The sequence below is a fragment of the Phodopus roborovskii genome, unplaced genomic scaffold (assembly GCF_943737965.1).
Source record: "Phodopus roborovskii unplaced genomic scaffold, PHOROB, whole genome shotgun sequence".
NCBI lineage: Eukaryota > Metazoa > Chordata > Mammalia > Rodentia > Cricetidae > Phodopus > Phodopus roborovskii.
The window spans coordinates 1-8884 of NW_026126601.1; positions in this window are offsets into that span (position 1 = coordinate 1).

Here is an 8884-nt window from a genome sequence, read left to right on the forward strand (position 1 = left end):
ACACACACACTTCAGTCAAGGGTGGGCCCTGTGGCCACCAGCAGATGGTAATAGCAAACAAACTCAGTGAGATTATTTCTTTCACACGGCTTTTTCTATAAATAATGTGTACCTTATGTTTCTTTTGCTTATATATTATGGTTTCCAATTTTGTTACTATGGGTTTACTGTGTATGCAAATTTGTAGGTCTCAGCCTCTGTATGTGTTTCTTGTGCTTTCCCTTTGGCTGTTTCATTTTCCCTGTTTGTTTTTATTTTATATTTTTCTTTTATTGAAAACAGAGATTCTGTTCTTTTACAACACATCCTAATTCTCCTTGCCCCTCCCTCTGATGCTCCCCGTTCCTCTCCTCCTCCCCTCCCTCTGGATCCACTCCTTTCACTCTGTCATTAGGAAATGCCAGGCTTCTAAGAGGTAATAACAAAGCATGACACAATAAAATATATGTGAAGCCAAAACTATCATGCCAAAGTGGTTTACAGCAACCCAACAGGAGAAAATGAGTCCCCAGGACAGGAACAAGATTCAGAGACCAACTCTTTCTCACAGTCAGGAGTCCTATTAAAATGCTAAGCTAAAGGCTGCAATATGAAGGCAGAGATCCTGGTTTAGACCAACGAAGAGCCAGAGCTTGCTGGTTCAGTTTCAGGAGCCTATATAAACACTGCTTAGTTTATTCAGAGAGCTTTCTTCTTCGTGTGTGTGTCCTCATGTCCTCTTTTTATACACTATTTCCAAATCCTCTTCAGCGGGATTCCTGAGCTCTGAGGGAGGGATTTGGTGGAGACCTTCCATTTAGACTCTCACTATCTCTCTCTAGCTCTCTGTCATTCTCTCTCTTTTTCTCTCTTGCATTCTCTCTCTATCTATCTATCTATCTATCTATCTATCTATCTCTGCATAATGTTTCGATATGGTCTCTGAAATTGGTGGCACTTGCTGCTGGAGGAAACAGCATCTCTGATGATGACTGGATAAGCTACTGTTCTATAAGTATGGCAGAGTATCATTGGAAGTCAGTTTATTCATTTTGGTTTTTTCACCAGTAGTGTATGGGTTTACCCTAGGCCTGTGGGATTTCTATATTCTGGACGTGGTTGCAAAGCAATGTTGGGTATGTGTTCCTTCTGGTGCAGTGGCCTTAAGTCAAGTTAGACATTGGTTGTCCTCTCCCAGAAATTCTGTTCCACCATTGCCATGGCATGGAGATGGGGTGTTGTCTACATTTCTCTTTCAGTATGTTCTTTTAGTATTAGTTTTAGATGCCTTTTGAATTCTAATGAGAGAGAAAAAGAAAGCATGTGGATTATTAAGGCTTAGATGGTACAGAGAATGTAGCAGAAATTAGAAATGGGAAAGGAATACATCTTTCAGGGGAAAACTACTGGAAAGTAAGAAATAAATGGGGACAGTTCCCATTGCAAAAGAAGTTATATGCTAAGGTAAAAGGTGCCTGTTTGCCTTATGGTCAGTGGATTATTAGCAAGTCTTCAATTAAGAATGGAATATGGTCCTTTATTCAACTGAACGTCCTATAACAGGATGTATAAGCAGAAAGTTTGGTTCCAGAATGAAGCCTTTGTTGAGAAGATACAACCAAAGATGCTCCAACTTTTCTATTTTCAATTAAGCATAAAATTATGTCAAATGCTCCTCCTGGAATATAGTTACTGACAGGGAGGAGTGATAAGAAAATGGAGGAGGCTACAGATACCCACAGAGACAGCTGAACTGAACTAGGGGGAGCTAATGGACCTTCTAACTGACAGCTAGAATCCAGCATTGGTCTGACTCAGACCTCCTGAACATGGGTCTCCGTTAGAAGGTCTGGGCAGTCTAAAGGACCTGACACAGTGGAACCAGGATGTATCCCTGGTGCAGGAAAGAACTTTAGGAGCACATTCCTCACAGATGGATACTCCCTTAGCCTAGAGGCAGGAGGGTGGGCCTAGTCCCAACTCCAAATGACTGGACAGATTTTGTTGATTCCTCCTGGAAGCCATCACCCTCCGTGTGTATGTGGGAGGGATGGGATGGGGAGAAGAGTTCAGGGCATGGGAGGGATAGAGGAAGGGAAAGGAAATGGGATAGATATGTAAAATAAGAAAAATAAAATTGTGTCAAATTCTCCCCCATTATCATTAAATAATCCACGTTATACAACATAATGATCCATCTGGTCAAAGAGTATGCATACTGTCTACCTAAAATCTATTTAGACATAGGAATCTATGAACTGTACCATGAGAGGTCACCGAAGCTCTAGCACTGTTTGTCCTTTCTTTCTCTTCTTTCTTTTTGTTTTTTGTTTATTGTTCATTTCGAGACAGGGTTTCTTTGTATTGCTTTGGAGCCTCTTCTGGAACTAGCTCGATAGAAGAATAGACTCCCCTGGAACTCTGAGACCCTCCTGACTCTGCCTCCCGAGTGCTAGGATTAAGGCATGTACCACCAAGCCTGGCTTGAACCTCTATAACTTTGTTGGCGAGTTTCTACTAGGCAGTGAGTAGTTCAGCATTGAATATTTCAGGTGACCTGTTCATACGCCTATTCGTTTATCACCAGAAGACTGCTGCAGCGCCTTGAGCAGGACTCACCTGAGTCAGAATTTCTCAGAATAGGTCAGCTTGAAACAGACAAGACTGCTGGAATTCTCCATCTAAATGGGAAGCAGACAAAGGCAACGCCCTGGGAGGGAGGGCAGGGACATGCTGAGAAAGGAAGAAGAAAAGGATGATTCTGTTCTCTCAGTAGATTTTCAGGAGAGCTAGGGTGTGGAGAAGCTTGGGGCAGAGGGTCTGCTGTTTCCAGAACCTAGAAGATGCAGGAGAATGAGACTAAGATGCCCAGAGAAGATGAGAAAGATGATGAGGAGAAGGAAGAGGAAGAATGAGTGAAGAGGAACTGTGTCTAAGGAGGAGGAATGTAGAGTTAGCAGGCCCAGGGGACATCACAGAAGAGGGTAGGAGACTGTAATAGACACAGGGAAAGTACATCTGCTGCAAGACTGTGTCTCTATGTATGACACGGCCCCTGAATCTAGGAAACCTGACAATATGGCTGCCTATACAGCACTCTCCATCAAGAGCTCCAGGAAAATAATGACTATTGAGACAGGGAGGTTAAGCTTCCCTATCGATAAGGCCCTTAGTTGTTCTAATTCAAGTCTTATGCCCTGTGATCACATTCCTATGAGGAAAACTAAATGGACTCAGTAGGGAGTATTAATATATTTATTTGTTTATACATGTGTGTGTAACAATAATAAAATGAGAGGGCATGAATTCTAAACTGAGGAGGAAGAAACAGAAAAAGTTTGGGATAAGAAGAGGAGACATGTAAATGCTGTAATATATAGATATTTAAAACTACAAACTATTAAAAAAAAAAAGCTACATACTTGAGGTCTGCTGCTTTGCTGCGTGTTAAATCTCCGCCTGCATAATGTGCGCTGACTTCTCCAGTGGAGCCCAGCTGTCTCTGAAATCGCGGAGCAGAAGCTTGTTCTTCAACTACTAAATTCTTGTTGTAGTCGCCAGGGTCCATGGTCTGAGGAAGAGAAAGAAACAGGTAAGTAGAGAGGGTTTTTGAATTTTCTTGTAAACTATGCTTCCACTTCGTGGCATTTTCACATTATTTTCAATAGTTTCCTGTGCAAGGATACCAATCTCATAGTAGTGAGTTAGTGATTCACAAGCCTCTTTCATGAAGACATGAATCTTTGACCCTTAAAGGAACACAAGGCTGTAAAGGAGGAGAGTATTCAGGCCTTACTCTGCGCTTGCGCACTGAACAATGAATGTCAGCGCTCTTTGATGAGGTCAGGATCACAGGGACATGCAATTGCGCATGAGCACTGAGGTACATTTGCATGGGCACAGCTTCACATCCGCGTGGACATATGTGTAACTGCTAAGAATTGTTGGAGCATATTCGTTAACGAAGGTGGCTTTACACCACCATTTCTGATCAATGTATCCACAACTGATCGACTCTCACCACTTGTGCTCAGTACCCTGACATTGTGAGGACAGCAGGTTGCCTTCTAATGGGTGATGGTATCAAGACAAATTACAGGAGGAGTGCGGCACAGAATGGTCACTTAAGGTATGTCTCCTGCAGCCCAGGGAAGACATCCCGAGAAGGTCTTCGTGAGGTTCTTGACTTTAGAGAATTTTAGACTTTAGAATACTATTGCTGGATATACAGAGCATTAAGAGAAGCTATGAGGGTCTTTTTGGAGTTCTTTGAATGCAGGAAGACATGAGGCGTCATGTTCTTTTTGCCTGAAAACTTCTGCAGATATATCTCATAGAATCACAGAAGTCGGATGCAAACAGCTCTAAGAATCTGAGACAAAGTTCTATGGTGTCTCAGTGTGGGTGCTCACAGGTGGACACATGTTGAAAGCAGGTAAGAGGCCCTCAAGCAGGATCCATGGCAGAGAAGGAATCAAGTCCAATATGGGAGGAGCCATCTCTCTTGTCTTCCCAAAGGAGACTTATGTGGGGAGTGCCCAGCTGTGCTTTCTGTCACCCAACTTTCCCATAATTTTGATCTGCATAGTTGGGCCGGTTTGGGTGCTTGGGACATCTGTGTGAGCAGCAGGATGGGACACAGATTATAACTGTTTCCCCTTCCATGGGAGCCTCTTACACACCATGACTCTGTCTCATGCACAAAAGAAATACATGTAACTTGTCTTAGTTTTGTGTTCATGTGCCTTCATAGTTTTGCCAACATTTAATCTCTTCAAGGAAATCTTTCCATTCCTTGTTTGTAAATTTTATTACACACACACACAGACACACACAGAGACACACATTTATAATTACATGTATGTTCTCATTATTTTATATTATTTTAACTATAGAGTGAACATTATTCGAAATGTAAAATATAACAAATACAGTTATTGAAAAACTACTAACTTTATAAAGATTTCCTTAAATATACTTACCTTCCCAATTACCTATACCATTTCTTGAAATCCATTTATTCTCTGTCATATGTACTCCTCTGTCTCTCATGTTTTCTGTTTACTATAATGACTGTGTTTAATCTGAGCCTCACTTCCCCATTTAAACACAGATTTTCTTCTAGGTTAATGGTTCTTGAAAAAATGGGGGGGGAACTGGGTCCCTTTAGATTAAAATTTCGCTGTTTCTAATGTTGTCTAATGTTGCAAGAAAATTTTATTTAGATTTGTCACCTGCCATGCCTTGATAATCAGTCTGTTATATTCTGCCATTATCATAAATCACAACATTGTTCTTTGTAAAACCTGCACCATGTATAAAGAATTTGTAAGTTGTTCCCAATTGTCACTGTAAACATCAAGAGTTGCTGTTGTCATTCTAGCATCCATTGATAATAATGCATCAAAGCCAGCCATGGCAACACAGCCCTATATTCTGTGCCCTTTGGTACCTGTGGCCAAATTGTATGAATTTGTGTGGAGCTTGTAAAAGGAGAGTGTCTTGTTTTGTTTTGTTTCTTTGGTTTTTCGAGACATGGTTTCTCTGTTTAGCTTTGACTCTTATCAGAGCACTTACTCTGTAGCCTCGAACTCCCAGATCAGCCTGCCTCTGCCTCCCAAGTCCTGTGAATAAAGGCATGTGGCACCTGCACACAGCCCATGTCTTTTTTTTTAGAACAGATTTTTACACTCCTTGAAACATAATTCCTGCCAACATATCAATAATAATGCAAATGGATGTTTCATTAACCTATTAAAAATTAGTGATATTTATTATATATCAGGCACAATAAACTTATCAGAAATATACTTTTAGGACTTGGAATGGATTCTCTTCTTTTCATATCTTTGAAACTATCTTATTTAGCATCGCTTCATACAATCAAACAAAACCACCACATTCCTCTCCCATCTCCCAGATGTTGGACACCACTGTGATATCCTCTGTATCTTTTCATTTTCTACTGTGCACACTTAACATTCACAAGATCACATAACATTTGACTTTCTGGACGTTGATTATTTAACTTAATAAAATGCCCTCAAGTGTGTCCAAATTGTGGACTTTATCCAAGTCAGTACAAAATAATATTGGTTGTATGTGCATTCTATATATCATTTATATTGAAATGGATCTATGGGTTGTTCAAATAATTTGACTTTTGTTTTCCAAAATCTTGTTATTGATTCATAGTGGATTTCATATCATGGGTCTTAATTCCTTTCTCTGCCCCTTTCTCATCTGCCTGATGGGAAATGTCATTCTGTAAATATGTTTCTCATACTGGTTAATGAATAAACAATGTTGGCCAATAGCAAAGCAAGATAAGCGAGACTAGGGGACAAGGAGGATTTGAGGAGGTAGTAAGGAGGAGTCCAAATGAAGAGTCTGGAGAGGCCAGCTATCTCTCCGGTAGATGGGACTTAGATTAACAGAAATGGGCTAATACTAAAGACAGAGCTAGCTGATAAGAAACAAGTACCTGGCCAACAGCATTATATCAAATCCAGACCTCTGTATGTTATTGGGGCTGGCGCTCATGGATCCTGGCCGGCAAGTAAAAACCCTATGGCTACTCCATACATATGGCACATGGGTCTTAATTACTCTCTCTGACCTTCTCCCCCCATCCTTTCCATCAGTCCTCTTGCCCTTGCAACCCTCTCCAGGATAAAACAAGATAAAATTGAAGAGAGAAGAAAAGAAATGTCTCTGGAAGCTGCAGTCTGACTCAATGGGTTACACAGGCCTGTACTCCATATAATTTTACTTGCAAATGTTCATTGCATTGAGTCATTGGTCTGGTTTCAGGTCTCTGGTTTTTGCTACATCATTAATACTGGGCCGTCACTGGGGCTCCTCTTGATAGACTGTTGTCCTATGTCATGGAGATCCTGTAACTTTGGGTCTGCAGGACCACCCTGTTTTTGGACTACAGCAGATGACTGGGTGGAAGATAGGAAGGGTTAATTCCTAGCTTTGTACTAGGTCTGGGTGGTTGCTGGGGTGGTTAGACCACCTGCTCTGCTTTAAATTTATTACCGGGGGTGAGCTGCCTGGTACTGTCCTGGCTAGCTAACCCTTTGTGAAACTTTGCAGGACTGGGGCTGATTCTCTTGCTCTCCTATTCTGGGACCAAAGTTATGGCTGTTGGTGGACTCATCAATAACCATGCCAGTAGAACCAGCTGTGTCACGCTGCCCAGGTGAGGTGCAGGACCTTTTGGCCTTCTCCAAGGCTGCTGTCATTGTCCATGTTGTTGCAGCTAACTCCGTGCAGCACTATATTCTCTGCCTTCAGTGTTAAAGAGGACATCACCAAAATCACAACTGCAGCCAGTCTACAGGTACATACAGGCCTTTGGCCACAGCACAACCATCAATAGCACGATGCCTCCTGGTGACAAGTTGTCCACCTAACTCAGCCCACTACTCTCTGCCTTCATAACTCTGTGTTGGCTTCTCTTAATGGGTCCACGAATCAGACAGACAGTATCTCTTTCTCTCTCCCTCGCTCCTTCCCTCCCTCCTTTCTTCCCCTCCCCCTAGGGCCTTCCCCTCTCTTCGATACCCACCATATATTTGTTCACCATAACAGAGCGCATCAGGCTACTGGTGGGCCCATGTCTTATCTTCCAGCACCAGGGCAGAGATCCCTTGCCCAGCATGAGTCATTTTCTCCCACTCAGTCTTACTGGTGCTGTGCTTTTTACCTTCTCTTCAGGGATACAGTGTGCATCTACAGACAAATGTCCTATCTCAAGATATGTGGACGGGATGGCTCTGCCAAGAGAGTGCAATGATGGCGACAGCTCTGCAGTAGAGGTGGCAGCATGTCTCATGAGTCTAGCCTCTTGGGGGTGAGATGTGCTGGCTGTCTATAACCTGCCAGGCCTACAATCCCAACAATTGGACACGTGTGCTGAAGAGAACTGGCATGGAGATATCCCTTTCAGAATTCCCACTTTTCATTATTTCTGATGTATAGGCCATGAGATTGCTGTATCATTTGTGAGACACAGACACCAACACAACACTTGTTGAATTATTTTAAGGTTCTCCACACTGTCTCCTTTGCCTTCCACACTTTTAATTACTTCATTAACTATTTATTGTGGTTTTCCCTCCCATTAATCCTCCCAATTACTCCCCTCTTCCCCCTCCCAGCCATCTGGATCCACCCCCTTTGTGCCTCTCATTAGAAACCAACAAGGTTCTGATGGATAATATTATAGTAAAATATATATTGGAAGGGATAATAAAAACTAACACACCAGATTCAGACAAAATGAGCAATCAGAAAGAAAAGAGCCCAAGATGAGGCAAGAGAAAGAGATATGGATAGAGACACTAACTTATTCACACACTTAGCAATCTCTTAAAAACGTAACACAGGAAGCCTTAGTATTACACAACTTATCTGTAAGGTAAAAATAGTGTACTAATAAATAATGGTAAATAATTAAAATTATCGAAAGAAACCCAGACACAACATTATGAGACAAGTAGCCTTTAAGATTGAGTTGCTTTCTGTTGGCCGTCGACTGTTGGCCATGGAGCCTACCACTAGAATAGTTGGTATAGTTTTTGTGGAGAAAGTTAAATTTCCTTTGCAAGAGGTTGTGTATTGGAGATTGGTTCTTGGTTAGGAATGGGGACACATGTTAACTTCTTTCGGCTCTAGGACTCATTCTTGGGCAGATCTATGCACCACTTAGAATTCTCTAAGTAGAAATTAATGTTTTACTCTAGTGAGAGAGCAGAACACACTGACACACAGACAGACGCGCACACACACACACACACACACACACACACACACAAACTCACACACAGAGTTTAAAAAGAGATAGAGAGAGACAAGCTAACATACAGAGAGAGAGAAGAGAAGAGAGAGAGAATGA